Source organism: Gavialis gangeticus, unplaced genomic scaffold (genome assembly GCF_001723915.1).
Source record: "Gavialis gangeticus isolate Ggan-Ray unplaced genomic scaffold, GavGan_comp1, whole genome shotgun sequence".
In the NCBI taxonomy this organism is placed as follows: Eukaryota; Metazoa; Chordata; order Crocodylia; family Gavialidae; genus Gavialis; species Gavialis gangeticus.
The window spans coordinates 21,236,461-21,244,254 of record NW_017729002.1 but is presented as its reverse complement, the minus strand read 5'-3'; the positions used below and the strand labels follow the sequence as shown (position 1 = coordinate 21,244,254).

Below are 7,794 nucleotides of genomic sequence, written 5' to 3'. Positions count from 1 at the left end.
ATTTATTCAGAAGAAATTTTTAAACTTATCTAGTGTGACCTTTCCAGGGGTTTGTTAACCTCTTCTCTTTTACCTTTTTTGGAACTGGTTGGATTAGCTTTTAACGAGTCAGGCAGCTGCCCCTGGCCTGCAGTTCTGAATCTGGTCATGTTTTCTTCAGAAATCTGCCTCCACTTGGGGAGACTGACTGGGTTTGGCAGCATCATGGACTTTCTGCAGATCTAGATCAAAGTCATTTAGCCTTCCTGGGCTAACGTCCAGAATCCCAGAGAGTAAAACATTAGTCATTCAGCTGCAGTTTATAGCTGGGTAATTTTATTACTCCCTTCTGTGTCTAGAGCTTTGACAAATTTGTAGGACATTACAGACCTGGTTCTGAACTCAGTGAGGCAGTTTTACCCTCTTAACATAAATCTATTTTCTCCACTGCAGTCACTCTATTACCTTGGTGTGAAGGACGGAAGAATCAGAAGACTCCTGTTCCCTTCAGACACACAACAGGGTTACACCCCAACTGACTGGTGTATTCTCGCTTCTTATGCTGACTGCCAACCCCGTGCTAAAAGCCTGCGTTTTCGCAGGCTGGACAAAGGAGTAACAGTAGAAGTTAGCCCCCCAGCCAGTAGGCAGCAAGCATAGCTTAGTTGTTTGGGTGATGGGAATGCTTCATAGCACACCAGCATCCACCTTGACCACCAGGCAAGGAGCAGACTTGATGAGTTGCAGAAGTAGCCTTAGCAATGCAGCCACTATCATTAAAGGGACTAAACAAAGAGAGTCAATTCCCACTTCACAAAGGTGTGAAGTAGGAAGTGACAAATGTCATGGACTAGATGCCTTCAGGAGGACTGTCTTCTGTAAGAGGAAGGGAGAATGCAGACCAAAATTAGCTGCAAGCCAGACTGCAGGATGGGGGAAGCTTGTGAATAAAAAAATCCCAAGTACAGATGTAAGTGTGCAGCTAGTCTCTGGTCAGTCCTAGAAGCAGACTAGGGCTATCCTGTGCTATTAACAATTTAAACATGCATTGGACTCCCAGACTTTCCTATGAAAAGTGGACAGTAAGCACAGAAACACCATCCATTGGGTCTTTAAGCTCTGCCTAGGACAGGAAGTCACGTCCTAAAAATACATGGATGAATCTGAAAAGTTAATTTGACTTCTGTTTTATAAATCAAGGTACCAGGAGGGTTGACAGCCTGATAATATGTATTGTACCTTGGGCCAGCAAATAAAGAGAAAGCATTGGCATGGGATGACAAATCCCCAAATAAATTCCTGTAAATTATTAACAGTCCAAGGTACAGAGTGATCAGAGTGCATCCAGTTCCAGTGCCACTTGTACTCCTTGTCATCAGTCTGGGCACTCACCCTTAAAGTCTAACTTAAGACCGTCTCCCTAATCCTTTGGCTACTGCTATTTGATAAGTAGTTCATGAGGACAACAGTGAGAGTTAAACACCAAGATCAAGACAGAGGAGTGAGGGGAGAGAAAAATTGCTGCATTTACTCATTTCTTTTATAGCATTAAAATGAACTTCTGCAGTGTTCTCTTCAGCCATGGGGATCCAAGTTAAATTTTATTGGCATATCCTGGCAACATATTTTGATCTAAAAATCCAACAAAGCTCACACCCTTTGCTGGAAGACAGGAAGATTTGTCCTTTGATTGCTTCCATCCCAACATTATGCTGCAGGCCTCAGCCACTTGCCCCTCTGTCAGCCTCCACTTTTTGAGTCTTCTTCTCAAGTGAATACCTTAGGTTTCTCCAGCTTTTGGGAATGAACCTGACCTGTACTAGTCAGGTTTCACCACGTACACATCAAGTTCTAGATGGCAAGGGCAAACACTGGCAAGACTCTGGTTACGCTTCATCCTGTGGGAGCTTGAGAAAAGTCTGTGCATCAGATAAATTAGCAGTCCTTTGAAGATCTGATTCAGATTTGGGCAATCATCTCTTGTACAAGTACAAACAACAACTATTTGAAAAATGAAGGCAGAAACTTCACAGACAATGACGATGCTCACTTGAGGGAGCTTCCTGCTCACCAAGAAAAAGTGAGAAATACAATTCTAATAAGACAACCCCCAATCCACAGAAGCACGGGGTAGACAGACAAGTCCAGCTGTAACAGTTCTGTTCATAAATCATGCCTCTTGGGTTTCAGAGGCTGCTAGATAGTTTTGAAGGAGTAGAGGGGGCTTCAAAGGAGTTTACCTGGATAACATTGTTTCTGCCTGCACTCCCAAGAGGTCTGAAGATCTAAAGCATCTAGAACAGCAGTTCTCAACCTCTTTAGATCTTATTGATGCTGAATAGACTCAAGGCACCCCAGGATAGACTCAGGGAACCCCTAGGCAAGTGTCGGATCTTAATTTCCAATTTTTCTTTGACTACAAGAAAAGAAAAGAGCAATTCTTCTGTAGCAAAGAACTCTGAAGGACCACAAAAGGCAACAGTGTTCTTAACCCTATGGATTCCTATCTGAAATCTCTGGGCTCATTGTGTAAATCATGTATGCACACCTAACAGTGCCAACACAGCAATGGTGCCCTACAGCACCCTTGAAAGGATATGTCCTTTTACCTATACTCTTGCCTTTATTTGATTTGACCATCTGAATTAGTCAAAGTTTCCTACAACAGATAAAAATCAACCAATCCAGCTCCCTGCTCAAGGCAGGATCATCCCTAACTAAGCCATCCCAGTCAAGCATCTATCTGTCTAACCTGCTTTTAAAAAAAATCTCCAAAAAATTCCACAACCTCTCTGGGTAGCCTGCTCCAATGCTTAACCATCGTCACAGGCAGAAAGTTTTTCCCACCTAAATTGCCTTTGCTGCAATTTAAGGTCATGCTTCTTCTCCCTCTCCCCCGGTCTCCTGTGGTCACAGAGAATAGTCTACCGCCATCCACTGTATCAGTGGTTCTCATCCTTTTTTGTACCAAGACCTATTTATAAACACTGATGGCCAGTCCTGACCTAGTGCCCCTCACTCCTGACCAACTGCCCCTCGTCGCCAGGTCCCAGCCCCCAGCCTGTGGGACAGGGGGGCTCAAGCAACCCCTTGCAGGCTGGAACTATACCAGCCTGCAAGGGAGAAGCCATGGTTTCCCATGTTTTTCTCCTTTAAAGGAAAATCCATTTTTAAAGTTTGTTTGCTACCCTTTCATATATTCTCATGTCCGACTTGGGTCATGACCCACAGGTTGAGAAATGCTGCTCTATATATAACCACCCTTCAGGTATTTGAAGACTTATCAAATCCCTCCCCCAGTAATTCTTCTCCAAACTAAATAATCCTAGTTCTTTCAGCCTGACTTCATAAATCATGTTTCTCAGGACTCTAATAATTGTTGTGACTCTTCTGGAGAGATCTAGCCAGTGAGATAACCGTGTAAACCAGAACTGACTGTGAAAAGTCTATCCCTCAGAAGTGTCTGTGCAAGTAGGTTGTGTTACCAAGCATTCATTTTCTTCGCAGGCAGTGGAGAACTGGGAGCAGCATGGTCACAAGGGAGAAATTAGTTCCTGCCAGAAAATTTGGTCGGGTGAAGGCAGCGCTGTTATGTGAACCGTGATGACTTATCCTTCACAGGGGAGGAGCAGAACAAACACCTCCACTTCTTTAGACATCAGCTGCTGGTACATCAAAGGAAGGACAGACTCAAGCAAGGATGGACAGACTAATAGAGAAGGCAGAACAACTGGAAGCAAGATATTTGGTGTAGCACAACCAAGCATTATCTCTATGTAGCCTTTGACAAGGCATTTAATCTCCATGATACAAATGGAGAATACAAAGCCCAGAAAGACTACCTCAGAGAGGGGTTTGGCTAAGCAAACATGTTCATAAAGCACTGAGATCCTTAAATAGAAGGAGACCTAAAAATAAAAGTTGAATTAAATATTTTTTTAAACTTATTATGACCTTAAAAGTTTGTAAACCAGCATAAAAGCACACACAGGAGGTTTGCTTAGTAAGAAGCAGCAATTTTCCAAATTAGATTGCTTAAAACTACAAGTGAGGAAGACATGAACATTTCTTCCACAAGAGTTTCTTTGAGTTCTGAGGACTTATCAGCTAGCAAATCCAGAGATGTGACAAATTCATTGTGCTTACTTGAACAGCGCATGTCCAAAAAGTACATGAAGGAGAATTGCTCCCTGTTAGTGACCTGGCTTAAAAATGCTACTGTAACTCTAAGTCTCCAATTTCCCCAGAAACACTTTTCTGCTTGGGGGACTTCAAGATTAAGAATTGCACACACCTCTTTAACTTATTGGGGGTCTTGAACTTGTTAGAAGAAAAGACAAGGAAGTCATCACACAGTCATGTAAACCCTTGTTCTTTGTAGATGATCAAGGTGTTTAAGGAAGTTCAATACTCAGCAAACATTTATACAGTCAAGGCACACTTTCAAAATGTCACTGAAGAAAAAAAAACAAAGGCACACACTTCACTGTACATTTTCAGGGCCAGATCAAAACAGACTGCTGCACACACATCTTCACCCATGTACAGCATTAGAAGCTGTGGATATGAACTAGCAGCAAGATTGTCACCAAAAAGCAAATATAAAAACTACAGTGGACACAAAGGACACAAAGCAAGCTCAGAGTCCATAGTTAAAGACACGCAGAAGTTCTAGTGTGTTTCCCAGTGTCAGCCAAGTGGATGTTGTCTGTTATTTTCAGAAGATGCAATATCTAAGAACAAGCAAGGAAAAATCCCTTTTCTGTAGCTTCAGAGCTAGGTGCCCAATGACTGCAGCTACTGCATTTCTGTCCCCTGCAGCAACTGCTTTTAATCCCAGGATTTTCTATGCAATTCAAGTGAAAGGTTTACAACTTTCAGAGCACAGAAATTAAATCCTCATGGCTGTGTGATTTATTTACTATCAAAGTGACATGCACCTGATTCCATGCATGTCACTTTGCACGGAAAGTGCAAACACCCATGTAATCTCCCTCAGGCATGTGCAGAGAGAGTCACACAACCCCTCATTTTAAACATAAAAAGTAGGGTCCAAAGATCAAAGCTGAGACACTGTCTGAGGAGTTGGCACTGCTATCTCCAGCCGGGCTTTGACAGCACAGACCTGGGAGCAGACCAGTTCTTCAGCATCCTCTGGTGTCCTCACCGCACTACCCAACTTTGTGGAAAGCTCCTGTTTGAAAAGCTCCTGCCCTCTTTGTTTGGTTGGGGGAGAGGTGCCCTTTGCAGGGCTGGTATGGTGCTACACTGTCTTGCCATGCAAAACTATGGTGCTAGTATCTTCCTCCACTTTGTATAATTAGAGACAGAGACAATAAAAATTTAGTGCTTTAGCCGGCTGCAAAATTAGAGCACTAGCTAACAAGTCACTTGCTTACTATCCAACCAGGACACCCTTTTCTATAAACACCTGTGTGTAACTAATTAAAATTGATGCAGCACTGAGTCACTAAAGGGTTTAATCCACATGACAATAATATTTACCCATAAGTGACATTTTACAAACATGGACTAATTAATCCCCAACAGTCCCACCACCTCTACATACACACCTGCAAAGGCAGCAGTATTATTATGTCTGTGTACAAATGGGGAACCAGAAATGAAGGAACTAGCACAGGGTACAAGGCAGAATCAGAAATCAGCACCTCTTAAAGTCCATCCCTTCCTCATTCCTTCAGAAGTGTGCATCACGCCCCCCTATTTAAATTGCTATGTTGCTGCATACCCCTAGGATTCCATGACATGTGTAATAAAACACGTCTTATGCACCTGCAACCACACTACAAGCTCCCCAGGAGCTTCACATGCCCTCCAGAAATTCACTGCACACCCCAGTGTGAGAAATACCGGTTTAGGCAATGCTGCTGTCTCCAACTACTCACCCCAAGCAAGATACTGACTTGCTGTGTGAATTCAGGCACATGACAACAGTCTTTCAGCATTCCTGCTGGATACTTATACACACAGGCCACTAGGCAGCCGGGACCCCATTTACAGCAGCCAAGCTATGCCTCAAGGGATATGCAAATGTGATAAAAGCAGAGTGCAGCGCTAAGGAATCCAACAGCATAACATAAGCTGACACTCCCCAAGGCAGCAAGCCCTCCTGCATAGACTCCCCCTGCATTTCCTCTCTATCCTTTTACTGCATTCCCAACAACCAAACCAATTTAAAGCCAAGGAGTAAACATGCATACAAACCGCTTAAGTATCTACATGCAGGAAACCAGGAGAGATCACCACAACCCTTTTGGAGGAAGGCATTAAACCAGTGCTAATACTGCTGCTCTCTCCAGCCGGGCTTCGACAGCACAGACCTGGGAGCAGACCAGTTCTTCAACATCCTCTGGTGTCCTCACCGCACTACTCAACTTTGTGGAAAGCTCCTGTTTGAAAAGCTCCTGCCCTCTTTGTTTGGTTGGGGGAGAGCCAGCAAGGGCTGCTGGGAAGGTCAGGAGTGAGGTTTATGCATTCAAAGGGGAGGGGCCCTGCCTTAACTCTTTCAAGGACAGCTCTGCTTCAGGGTTGGGAAGGAGCTGCCAGGCTGCATGGACCAGGGTCTGGCATAATGGGGCCAGTGCGCGTGTTCCCGGGGACCGCGCACGGAGTAGGGCAAGCAGCAGCCTTCCCTCAGCCAGGCTTGCTTCTCTCTGCGCCCGCCGTGCGGCTTCCTGTCCGGGCTGAGGCCGGGGACGGACGCATCTTTTACTAGCTCCAGGTTCCCGTTCTCTGTGGACGGGGCATGGGCAGGTGCACAATGTTTTGACTGGTGGATCAGAGGTGCATACTGGGACTGTCACACTTGAGGTTGCTAGACTGGATAGAAAACAAGGGCTGCAGAGCTGACTTAAGAGCACTTTCAAGTAGACGATTTCTGCCACGCACCTTGTTGCGGCAATGGCACCATTTCTTCTCTCTCACCCAGGCGCTCAGCACCACGGCTCCTTTCCTACCGAACACCGGCTGCTCCCCTGCAGCTCTCCGCCGAGCCCAGCCGCCGGCTCGATCCTGCTCTTGCTACCCGCTCTGCCCAGCCTGTTGTTCGGACGTGCTGGTGAGTCTTTCGGGGCCCGATCAGCTCGCGTGCGCCGGCCGAGCCGCAAGGCAGAGGGGAAGCGGCACAGGTCGAGTACGGGAGGCCTCGCGGCAGGCAGCCCCCCTCGGTCTCCGGCGGAAAGCTCCAGGCCGGGTCAGCGCGGGCTTCGCACAAGACGGGCCCCGGCAGCACCAGAGCTCAGCCCCACCACTTATTGCAGAAGCTCCTGAACTGGGGCGGGGGGACTGGCATCCACCGGGCTTTAAAACGCCGGTTGAGATGAAGGATGCGGCACCTTGCACCGACCGCGGGTGGGGGTGGCCCGGGGCTAGACAGGTTCGGACCGAGGAAAAGGGCGTTTGCAGAGGGGGACGGGAGGAGACTCGGGCTGGGCTGGGCTGGAGGCTGCCGGGGCTCAAGCGGACACGGAGCTGAACGTACACCCCTACCTGGCCCGCGGGAACGGGCCGCTCTGTCCCTTTAAATTCCCTCGTCCGTCTGTCCCCGTCCCCCCCCCCCCCAAACTGGTGACGCCATCAACCTGCGCCGTTCGGGCCCTTCCCGCCCGGGACGCGTCTGTGGAGCGCGACGGGGTCGGGGAGCGGTGGCGGCGGCGGGCGCCGAGGATGTGAGTGGGGAGGGGGGCGCGGGCATCCGGCTGCATCTGGCCAGGGGGAGGCGCTGGGGGCCCCGCGACCGCCCGAGGGCCCCACGGGGAGGGGCGCGGAGCCTCCTGAGAGAACATGGCGGGCGGG

The 7,794-nt window shown here is 47.5% G+C and overlaps 2 protein-coding genes across 3 annotated transcripts in view; one reads left to right on the top strand and one right to left on the bottom strand.

Annotated features, from left to right (window-relative positions):
- The window catches only part of LOC109290836, a 62,438-nt gene extending 56,005 nt beyond the window's left edge, over positions 1-6,433 (bottom strand). For both annotated transcript variants that reach the window (XM_019507635.1, XM_019507636.1), the window contains exon 1: positions 6,205-6,433. The gene's annotated coding sequence lies outside the window, so the exon portion shown is untranslated. The remainder of the gene's footprint in view (positions 1-6,204) is intronic.
- A 1,148-nt stretch (positions 6,434-7,581) lies between these two features.
- RNPS1 (RNA binding protein with serine rich domain 1) overlaps positions 7,582-7,794 on the top strand; it is a 9,877-nt gene continuing 9,664 nt past the window's right edge. Inside the window, exon 1 of the mRNA XM_019507637.1 lies at positions 7,582-7,667. The gene's annotated coding sequence lies outside the window, so the exon portion shown is untranslated. The remainder of the gene's footprint in view (positions 7,668-7,794) is intronic.